At 41.0% G+C, this 10,639-nt stretch overlaps 1 protein-coding gene across 3 annotated transcripts in view; it reads right to left on the reverse strand.

Moving 5' to 3' along the window:
- Positions 1-10,639, reverse strand: part of ccser1 (coiled-coil serine-rich protein 1) — a 122,573-nt gene that overhangs the window by 2,286 nt on the left and 109,648 nt on the right. The window lies entirely within an intron of this gene.

A 10,639-nucleotide genomic window follows, 5' to 3' on the forward strand; every position in this document is an offset into this window, starting at 1 on the left:
CATGCCAAAGGCCACTCACCAGCAGTGTCAACACAAAGCCTTTCAGGTCAGTCCCACTGTCCTATTTTCCAGCACTGACATGCATCGACGATCCAGCAGAGCAGCAATTTTAATCAAATTTACTCCCCACACATTTGACCACTGTGTGTCCACAGTGTGCCATTGGTGTCAATTTACATCCAATAAAGCAAAAGTGTGTGATTTTCACTAAAATAACATATTATTGTAGTGCTGATGTCAACTCAAATACAAATTAAGGCACTGGCTTTACTAAAAGCACATGTTGGGTCATTAGTTTAAAAAATCCAAACCTTTTAGCACATGGTACATACATTTAATGAGTATTTAGAGAGACATAATTAATGAAGTAGCCCTTTTATAACAGCAAAAAAAATGAAATAGCCCTGATTACAATATGTTGTTGGAAATTTCAGCTGGTGAAATGGCATGTGAAAGCCTCCAGCTACTGAACATCACCAGATTTTTAATATCTTACTTACTAAGGTGCTATATCTAGCTTCTTTTTTAAATTTCAAAGTATTCTATGAGGATTTAGTTGTGACTGTGCTTGGCACTAATTTAGTCTGAGGGGGTGTAGAGTATGATGTGGGTTAAATATGATAAGAAAACAAATTCCTGAGGGGGGAAAACTGAACAAAACTGAAGTCGACCTTTCTTTGAACGTGTTTGTTCTTGCTACTGATTTTCAACACTGGAACTTGAAGATAATGTAAAGTGAATTTCTTTCCTTTTTTGGTTTTAATAATAATTTAATTTTACTTGCATATACATAACAAATGTGACACAGCCACTGCTTTCAGAATAGATGGGATGCTTGAAAACAAACAGCATGTAAAAATGTGAAAATCTTTAAATCACACATTTCAATCACAGTTTGTCTTTCGTACTGACTACTCTCCTGAGCTTGGTTCTGCTGGAGGTTTCTTCCTCTTAAAAAGGAGTTTTTCCTTCCCACTGTTGCCAAATGATTGCTTATAGTGGGTTCTTGAGGTTTTGTCTCAATTAAGGCACTTTACCTTAGAATACAAAGCATCTTGAGGCAAGTGTTGTGAGTTGGGGCTATATAAATCAAACTGAATTGAATTAAATCACTATATTAAATGAAAGCAGTGCAAACCAATAACAAACAATAGATTTTGTCAGTTTCAGTTGATTTTTTTTTAACAACTTTCAATTAAATTCTGGGGAAAGAGTCACAGCTTAATAAAAAATGTTGACTACAAAAAGACTGTTACACTCTTAATCTGTCCATGCGGCCTGTCTCTAATGCTTGTAATGCCCCACCTACAGTATACAGAAACATAAAAGCAGTAGCTGACAGACTCACTGGGTTCAGAAATCAAAAATTGGAACTGAAGCCAAGCAATCTCCATTTTAACGGTTCCGTCTATATGCTTTCATGTCCAATGGTGAAAAAAACTACAACAACGCTCAGACAAAATGTCAGACGCTGTCATTGTCTATACAACTTACTTAAAGAGCTTTGGGAGTGGATCGCAGCTTTCTAATGGGCTTTAATGGGTGGATAAATAGTACAAGACTCCTTGTGAATTCCTTGATCTAATTAAGAGTGAGAATTTTCATTCCAGCCAAATTTTCTACACGGGGCGCTGTGAAAAACATGAGGGAATTGCAACAGCGTTGAATCTCTACTGTGGTGTTGCAGGTTTATGTGGGACGACTTAATTAGGGCTAAATCGTCAATCTTATAAAAAAAATCTGTAGTGTTATTCCACTCTCAGTCATTTGAGAAAACAACAGAAGGTAAAGCGAGAACAGTAAGATACAAATTGGCAGGCAACTTTAAAGGAAATAATTACCAGGCACAGTACAAGAGTTAGTTGTAGAGACATATGCTCTCTATCAAAGAGACTTTTCTTATCCAAATTAGAAGGACAGACACTTTAGAGATAATCAATGACAATGACTCAAATAAAAGCAAACTGGTAAAAGTTGGCTGTATGTGAGTGTACAGGAGGGACATGCATGGGGGGGGGAAAGGTCAAGCAAAAAAGTAAACAAAAGGAAGGAAAGGGAAGAAATGAGAAGGTGATTGAAAACAGAGATAAAGAAAAATGAGACCAAAAGTCGAGTGGACAGGAAAGTGCACAGAGAAAGTGAACAGGATAGATTTACAAACTCAGGTGTCCTTTCTCAAGTACACGCTCTGCGGCAAGCAAGCTACCTCTTTGCCACTGACAGAACAGCCTGTGTGCGCGCAAACACTCTGGAGAGTCTCTCTTTCACACACTGTCCTAAAAATACACATACATACACCCACACGCACACGTACACTAGTCATTGGTAAATCAGAGTGATTTAAAGGGGGCCCTCTCCTGCGGGCTCGGTTTTTATTGGGCAGTGAAGAATGGAGCAATGTTGTAAGGGCCAAGTTTGCATAAAAGACTTCCTTAAAACCCTAAAACAACCCTATACAATGTTTGCTATCTCCTGTCTTGGTAATTTTTATATTGGGAGAAGAGCCAGCGCGGGAGATTTATTTTATGACTTTTGCTTGCCTTGCAGCGCAGCAAAGTAAAAGCTAAATTCAGGTGTAACACAGGCCCAATGTGAGGAAAATACTCCCATGTAATTGCCATCAATCACACACCACGGCCCAGTATCCCGACACCCACACGCCTAACTCTAATGAAGGTCCAGGGGGATGAAATGCATCGGACCCCAAAACTTTGCAGCTTGAGATAAGAGAGGCAAAACTTTGTCACTGTGATTTCTGTATATTCTGTGACACCCACATACTTTGAACAAAGTAATCCTGTGGTTCTTTGGATGTGTGAAACGCTGGGGTGTTTGGTACAGATACAAAAACAGTGCAGTACACCCACATAGATGGTACTCTAAATCCTATTTAGACTATAACCAAATACATTCTCCAATTGTGATGCAGTAGCCGAAACCATCCAACCTTTCCTGTGCTGCATGCTCGACAGTCTCATATATATTTGCTTGAATATTTATGTCCAGCGTGATGGAAAAGTAGAGTTGGAAACATGCAAAAAACAGTAAAATGGATCCTTATTATGGGATTTTAGAAAGCGAAATAAAGTGCACCGAGGCTTACAACAAACCAGTCCTCATGCACTAACAGTACTACCCACAGGTTTACAACCATGTTTGAAAGTGGAGTAGTAATAGAAGCAGGTCAGACAAGCTGAGAAACATGATGTCAGCACTCGTGAAATCCCACAAAGCCCTAACTAGCATTTCCTATGCCCTGATAGAAATATTGAATATTCACAGACAAGGTGTGTGCAAGAAGAGTCTCCGCGGGCACTTTGCTGGATAAATAATCAACAATCAAACGAGGGGTGAAACTAAGCCTGGGCTGGTGTCTCAAGGCCATAGCCTACCTTTACTTTGAAGATGCTGGTTTTCATCAATACACACCCCCCTAAGGAGGTGAATCTCTTGCACAGCTTGTAGCGGCAAGAGAAAGCCTTGCTTTCCCTCACTCAGATTAGTCTTCTTTCTTTGTCTCACCTCTGATCCTCGTCTCTCTGCACCAGTTCTCTATACAACTTTACCAATTTCGAACTGCTCACTCGCTCTGCAGCTCACCTCTCTTGAACTTTTATTCAAAAGATGGGCAGTAAATCCACATAATCATAGCAGTAAGAACAGCAGTGGACATGGCAAAACGAGTAAATAAGATTTTATAGGTATATCGCTTTCGTTGAAATTAGTTCAGACGAATCATAAAACAGGAATGGAATTTTTCTGTTGTTGGAGTCTTTTAATTAAGCTATAAGTTTTAACAGTTGAACATTTAATAGGTTTACCCAGCATTTGACTCTTTGCCAGTGCCTGCTCAGGCCCACGTTTCAGTTTAATTTCTCATTCAGTGAATGCTAATGCTTTCAACTGTGCGATTATTTGCATTTTGGAGGTTACCTCTCTGACAGCTTGCTCTGGACTGCTGGCAAAATACACAGAGTTTGTGGACCATCCCAGGATGCATGATAATAACCGCCAAATATGCTCTCTTTCCACGCATTGTTATTCTTTACTTGTCTCTCACCTTTTGTCCCCCCTCTTGACCTCCCTTCTTCTCTTATTTCTCACCTTATTACCCACTCTGTCCTTTCTTTTGTCCCTTCTTTTCTCTCTTTCTTTTGTTATGTAACTTGCTGGTTAAGAGTGCCAGTGGCAGCCAGGCTGAATAGGACTTGACAGCCGGAGGACTGATGGTTTGCTACAGCAGTCTGGAGACCACAGCGACAGAGAGAGATTGGAGGTAGGAAAAGTTTTCTCCCCCTTCTAGGTGGTGACAGTTGGGGTGGGTATGGGGCTGAGATGATGAAGAAAGATGGAGAATAAGAGGGGACTAAAGTTGAGCTGTCACTCCAACCCACACTGCAGCACACTGCCAACCAGTTAGCTGAATGTCACATCCTGGACCTTCCCAACAGAGGCGCATACTGAGAGGCAGACCACTAATGTGATGCACTGCACAGCTAATCGGCTCACAGTGCCACCAATCTTCAATGCCGTCACAGTGCTTTTGTAAAATTATCGACTTTAGGCTGATGTTATATTGAGTAACAGCAACCCGACACACTGCAGCCCATATCAAAAAGGGTTGTCTGTCGGTAACTTGATAAATATTTAGATTTACAATATCTTAGGCAGGGCAGCTTCACTGCATATCAGTGTGGCTGAAGGCCTGAATATATTACAGTGTCTAAAGCTTAGTCATCAGTTGCCTATTTGCAAATTTGGGAAAGAAAACAAACTTGGCTTCAGGGAAAAGTTGCAACTTGTAACCATATCTGAATGCCCCATAAACCATTACAAGTACACAACTACTAGCTTGATGCCTCTGTAATATTCAAGATTGTCTGTCCACTGGCTTGCTTGTCATTATTATAGTGTTAATGCACACAAAGAAAGTTTGCTTATCTGATCTAAAAAAATGATGTTAATCAGCTGGAGAGAGCAGGAGTAGCCATAAACCGTTTAAAGCAACTAGAAACATTGATAGAAATGCTACAGAGAGAGAAACTTTTCATGAATGAAACAATTGGTTGGATTTTTAGATTCGTTTGTTTATGGTATTGTTAGGAAATGCCGCTGCTTGTAATAGTTGACTGAGTGACATTATGTGTTGCCTGGCAACAGAAGGGCTCATCTCACTGATTAAGTGATCGGGATCACTGCAGGGAATGGGACCATCAACATTCACATCAGTTTAAAGACCTCCGATGTGATCACGGTCAAATACTGGAGTTGCTGAACAAGCGTCTGATCAGTGATTCTATGTCACTACTTATGATTGTGGGTGTTGAAAAGTGCATAGCGCTAGGTCTTCAAATTCCTCTCAGGGCAAAAAAAGAAAAAAGAAGCCGGTTGGCGAGTACCGAAGCCAGTACCATGCTGCGGACAGGAGGCCTAATGAGGTTTCTTGAGCAGCTCTGATAGGCACGGATGCTGAGAGTCTGGCATTGCTCATCAACCACCATCTCCAACAGGTCTGTGCGTGCAGGCACATAGGCATGTGTCTTGCGTGTGTGTGTGTGTAATCATGGCAAAACCCATCGACCACCAGCATGTGCCAATATGCTTGGTGAACACTGCCCAGAACCACAAGCAAGAGGAGTGGGATGTAAAAGCAAAGGGAGTGAACAAGTAAAGATGAGGGGAGGAAACGAGTGAGGGGGGAAAAGTGGGGGTGAAGAAATGAAAATGAAACAGTAAAGTGGACTGAAAGGGTAGAGTGGAGGAGGAGATGTAGAGGGGAAACGAGGACAAAACTGTGCGAGGAAAAGGTAAAAGACAAAGATAGAATAAGGAGCTAAAATATGGAGAAAAGAGGGGTCATAGAAAAAAGGGGATGACACAGTGCTAAAACAGGTGGTGAAACAACAAAGGAACAGAGAAGAGGCCAAAGTGTAGATGGGTCAGATGGATGAGAGGTACTCCAGGGGACAAAGTGAGAATAAAAGGTGCCAGCACTGACCCAAAGTTACAGAAGACAATTGAGATAATTAGGAAATGCAGAGACATGGTCAATGTTAGAACAGTGGCATCGATATGAGGCAAGAAAGCAACGTGGTGGAGCAGAACATTCACTCCTCAACAGGAATTATGTGTGAATGCCAATTTCTAGTTCCCATTGGTATCCACACAAATAAAAGGCTTTATTTCCCAATGAAATGCTTCAGTAAAAGTCATAAAGGCTAGCCCGTGTACACCAACACCTCAACATATATCATGTAAGTAGTGGTTTTAGTCTAAACAAGAGCACAATTATATTTGAAATAATTGCTGGGGCATGCATGCTCGTCATGTGCTGCTACTATTAATTGTGGCTCAGGGAGGATTATTTTGTTACCTTTTTGGTTGCAAGCAAAAAAAAAACAACCAAAAAATCCACTACCGACTGATTTTTAGTTTCTCTCCTGTATATGAAAGTATCTCTCCTTATGCTCTCCAGTTGGATTGATTGCTGCACTTGGCTGCCCCCTCCGGGTGTCAACATGGTCCCCCCTGATGCTGTCTAATTATTGCAGAGACTGTGATCTATGCACCATTACTCTGTGCCTAATACGTTCCTGTAAGCTGTCACTACTGCTCACTCTGTAAGTGCACAATACTTACTGACTGTGTACTTCGCTGTCAGTGCTAACCCACTATTCCCAAACTGCATTTCACTGAACTTCTATCCGGTTGTCAAACTAAGTTGACAGCATTGCATTACCAGGGGCTTTCCTCAAAATGAGGATCCCTGGCCATACCTAAAGCTGGACGCTTGGCAGTGTCCCTTCTGTTGGCCCCTCGCTGAGACCTGGCAGAAGACCTGGGATTATTCCACCTTAATCAGGCTAGCACTGTAGGCTTATCATTCTTCTATCAGTCTCACCCTCGAGGCTGCGGGGGTGTGAAAGCTGTACTGTCTTCCTATATGCCCAAGGCTTGTACTGTTACCCTTAAAGAGCCTGCGTGCATGGCGATTAATCACTACACATTTCATTGCACTGCTCAGTAAGCTCTGTAAGCGTTTAAACTTGGCTATTTCACACCCTTACATCCGCACAAGAAGCATCTTCAGGACGGCAGATTTAAATTCTCAAAATGTCATCAGGCTAGAGTATTTCCTCCTCCGGCCAAATCACACAGACATAAACACCTATCTGCCTAAATGCTCACTTATATGTCATTTCCTGCAGCATGTACAGAGCATCCATCCTCTCCCAGTTTCACTCAACAGTCACTGGATCAAAAGAGCGTTAGTGCTGCTTCAATTACATATACTATCAACCTATTTGGCAACGCTGGCAATGCTTCGATTTAGCATAAAAGCAAAGCGTCTCTCTTCTTTTACTCCAATAATGTAATTTATGCATGGGAGACCTGGCAAAGTGGTTGGTTTTAATTTTTCCAGGAGTCATTTATCAATGACTCATTGTGCATGTGATGAATGTAGACAAACAGAAATATGAGTTCTAAAGTCTGCAATAAAGAATGGTGGCTTGACAGCTTAGCAGAATAGATCAAAGAGTGACAGTAAGGAAAATAATGAAGACTGTAATAATGACAGTGTGCTGAGGACTGTCAGAGCGATACATCATGTGGGAGAACTTAGCGGTGGTGCTGAAAGTGTGTGAGTCTGGACATCTTTACAGAGATGTGCACCTTTATAAATATTGTGTGAGGCCGCAGAGTGGCCTGCAACACAATTGTGGGCAGTAATGGAGTATGAAGATGATGGCAGAGGTGTGCACCAAGCCACACTCACACAAACACACACACACACACACACACACACCCTCCCACCCTTCTGTCAGTTGCTGCTGCTGCTGAGTTCCTTTCCCAGTTTCTCATCTTGCTCTGTGTGACAACCCAGGTGGGCTGAAAGAATACAGGAAATCGGAAAGGTGAGGGTGAGGGGGAAAAATGATGGATGAAGAGAATTCCAAACAGGAAGAAGAAACAGGTAGATTTTCCATTAAATGTCTGGGAGGCCTGATGATAACAGTGCATCTGCCACCTGTGTCATCACGTTGAAAACAACTGACTGCCCTGCTGCTCCCACACTCCACTCGATGAGAGAGAAGGAAAAAGGAGGGCAATCGAGCGTTCTCCCATCACATATTTACAAAGGTTACTTAGCTACTTATCACATTTGCCAAAAAATGCAGAATAAGGAGGCAGATTATTAGCACGCAGAGCTTCAAAGGATAATAAAAGCTTTATAACTGTGCAGTGAACACCCGTGCTTTTTTTGATTGTTAAAGACAGATGCCACAGACTGGCGTACTGTGCCTGACGAGCTGGAGCAGCCACACGCTGGCAGAGAACCAAATATTGTTTCACTGGCAGATGTGGGAATGTGGCCACACCGACAGGAAAGTAAATAATTAATGCTACCGATTTTTGAGAAGAGATTTGTGGTAGAAATTTGCGTCTGCAAAGGAACTCTTAGCAGGATAAGCGGAGCAGAATTGCAATTCCAGAGCTCCTGGAAAGAATCCAGAAAGACATAATTTTTCCAAATGAGACACATTTTCCAAATGAGGTTGGGCACAGAAAATGAGTTTGCAAAAGTTATTTTGTTCTAATTATGTTTTAATGAACTATTTTTGTTCTGAATAATTGAATCTTTTCTCCTATAAAAGCCACAGAGATCATTAGCCTACATTCTACATTGGTGTTGTCATTGTTTCTGCACCGTGTCCCATTTTTAGTCTTGTTATCAGCAGATACATTAAAAGGCACTATTTAAATCACTACCCATTCCATAGCAGTTAGACCAACCAGCCTCACTGGGAAGATTATCTGCAGGGAGCCACAGTACACCAACCCTAAATTTGAGGAAAACAAGAGCTGAATTTGAAGCAGCTAGAAAACATAAAATGCACTCTATTTATACAAATGTGAAAAGACCGAGCACAAAAATAAATAAATACATTTTAAAAATTGCACCGTTTATTTGCTGCCTCAAAAAATGCCATTTGGCTCAGAAATAACCTTATTTGAAAAGAAAATGGAAACAGAGATATATTTTAGAAATATCTGCAAAACTGAAGGAAGCTGACAGCTGGATGGTTAATCAGTTTATTATCGCATATCAAATATCTCAGTGGATACAAAGAAAAAGTGAGGGGAGACGACTGAGAGAAGAAAAACACATGTGGCCTTCAGTGACTCCTGGTGTTCATGTATTAATCGTGAAAGTTCTGCATTAGATTTGTGCAATCGTGAGTCTGCGCTGTGGAGGCTAAGTATGTTTGCCGGTTCGTGCATCAGAAAAAGGTCTTGTCATATCGCTCCGAGTACCTGAGGGCCTCAAATCCAACACTGTACGTCTCTCCTTAATTATTAAACATAAGGAGAAAGAGCAGCAAAGAGAACACAGAATGAGGAAAGAGGCAGAGGGACGACACAAGCAGAGGACAATAGAGGACTTGAAAGGGAATGGCTGTCCGTGAATACAACGTTACTGGTGTAAGAAAAAGAACAAAGGAAAGAAAGGACAGAGATTCATTCTGTGATTAATTATCCTCATTGTATTCTCAAAAAGCGCTGAGGAAAGAGAACCAGAGGCACGCACAGAGACACCGACTGACATACACAAACACACAATCGAGCAAAGTTTGAACAACAGTGTTTCTGAAAGGTCGTTAGATTCCCCTGAAGTTATGAGGACAGGGCTAAAATTACATTTTAACTGAGGTGGACTGCCTCTCGGTTTATGAAGTTATTAACTACAGGCTGTGTGTAAACACTTTCACTTTCTCGCTCTACAACTAGAGTTTGAATTCTGTAATCTTTTATGAAAACAAATTAGACCCATATTTGATTTTTGATGAGACTGCCCTGGAGTTTTAAAAAGGCTTTAAAAGTTTGATATGTGAAGGCTAAAACAGCCTGCAGCACAGAAAGACAATTTCCCACATTTGCAACTGCCATCAAATAGAAAAACACACACACACAGAAAGGAAACATTCACACAGCCACAGTTGTTTGATGGAGCACCCTTCTTTCTACTTATTTCTTTGACAAGCACCAAATTAACTATGTAATGAAACTTCCATCACTTACGGTTGTCTGTATACATATGAACACAAACATAATAAAGCCCAGATTAAAATGGTCGATATTCAGGTAACAGCTCTGCATTTTCGGAAAATGTGCCGCTGCCTTGGCAACCTAATGGTGAAAACATCACTGCATCATCGGAAAAAGTCCCGTTTAAAACCCCGCCGTGCCACTTTTGCTCTTTGCTTTTTGTTCAGATTAAACAAACATGACAAAATGAGTTAATTAGTGAGATTTAAAGGTGCTGGGAAGCAGGTGGGCTGCTTATGTGAGCAAACAGACATGAAAGTGGTATTGATCTTTTTCATCTAATTTTAAGCAAGAAAGTCAATAAGCACGCTTCACAAAACATCAATTGTCAAATATCATGTGTGTGTGTGAATAATTAAAAAAGAAAACAAACAGCCGTGTGAGCGTACCTAGAATCAAATGGAAGAGAGAGAATTACAAAAAAGAACAAGTCACAAGACACAAATTGTGCTAAACAAAATAAATGAATAAAATAAATAAATAAATCACACATTAATTGAGTATTGTGATGGTGGTGGTTGGGGGGGGG

Source organism: Pundamilia nyererei, unplaced genomic scaffold, assembly GCF_000239375.1.
Source record: "Pundamilia nyererei isolate P.nyererei 1_Seehausen unplaced genomic scaffold, PunNye1.0 scaffold00006, whole genome shotgun sequence".
Lineage (NCBI taxonomy): Eukaryota > Metazoa > Chordata > Actinopteri > Cichliformes > Cichlidae > Pundamilia > Pundamilia nyererei.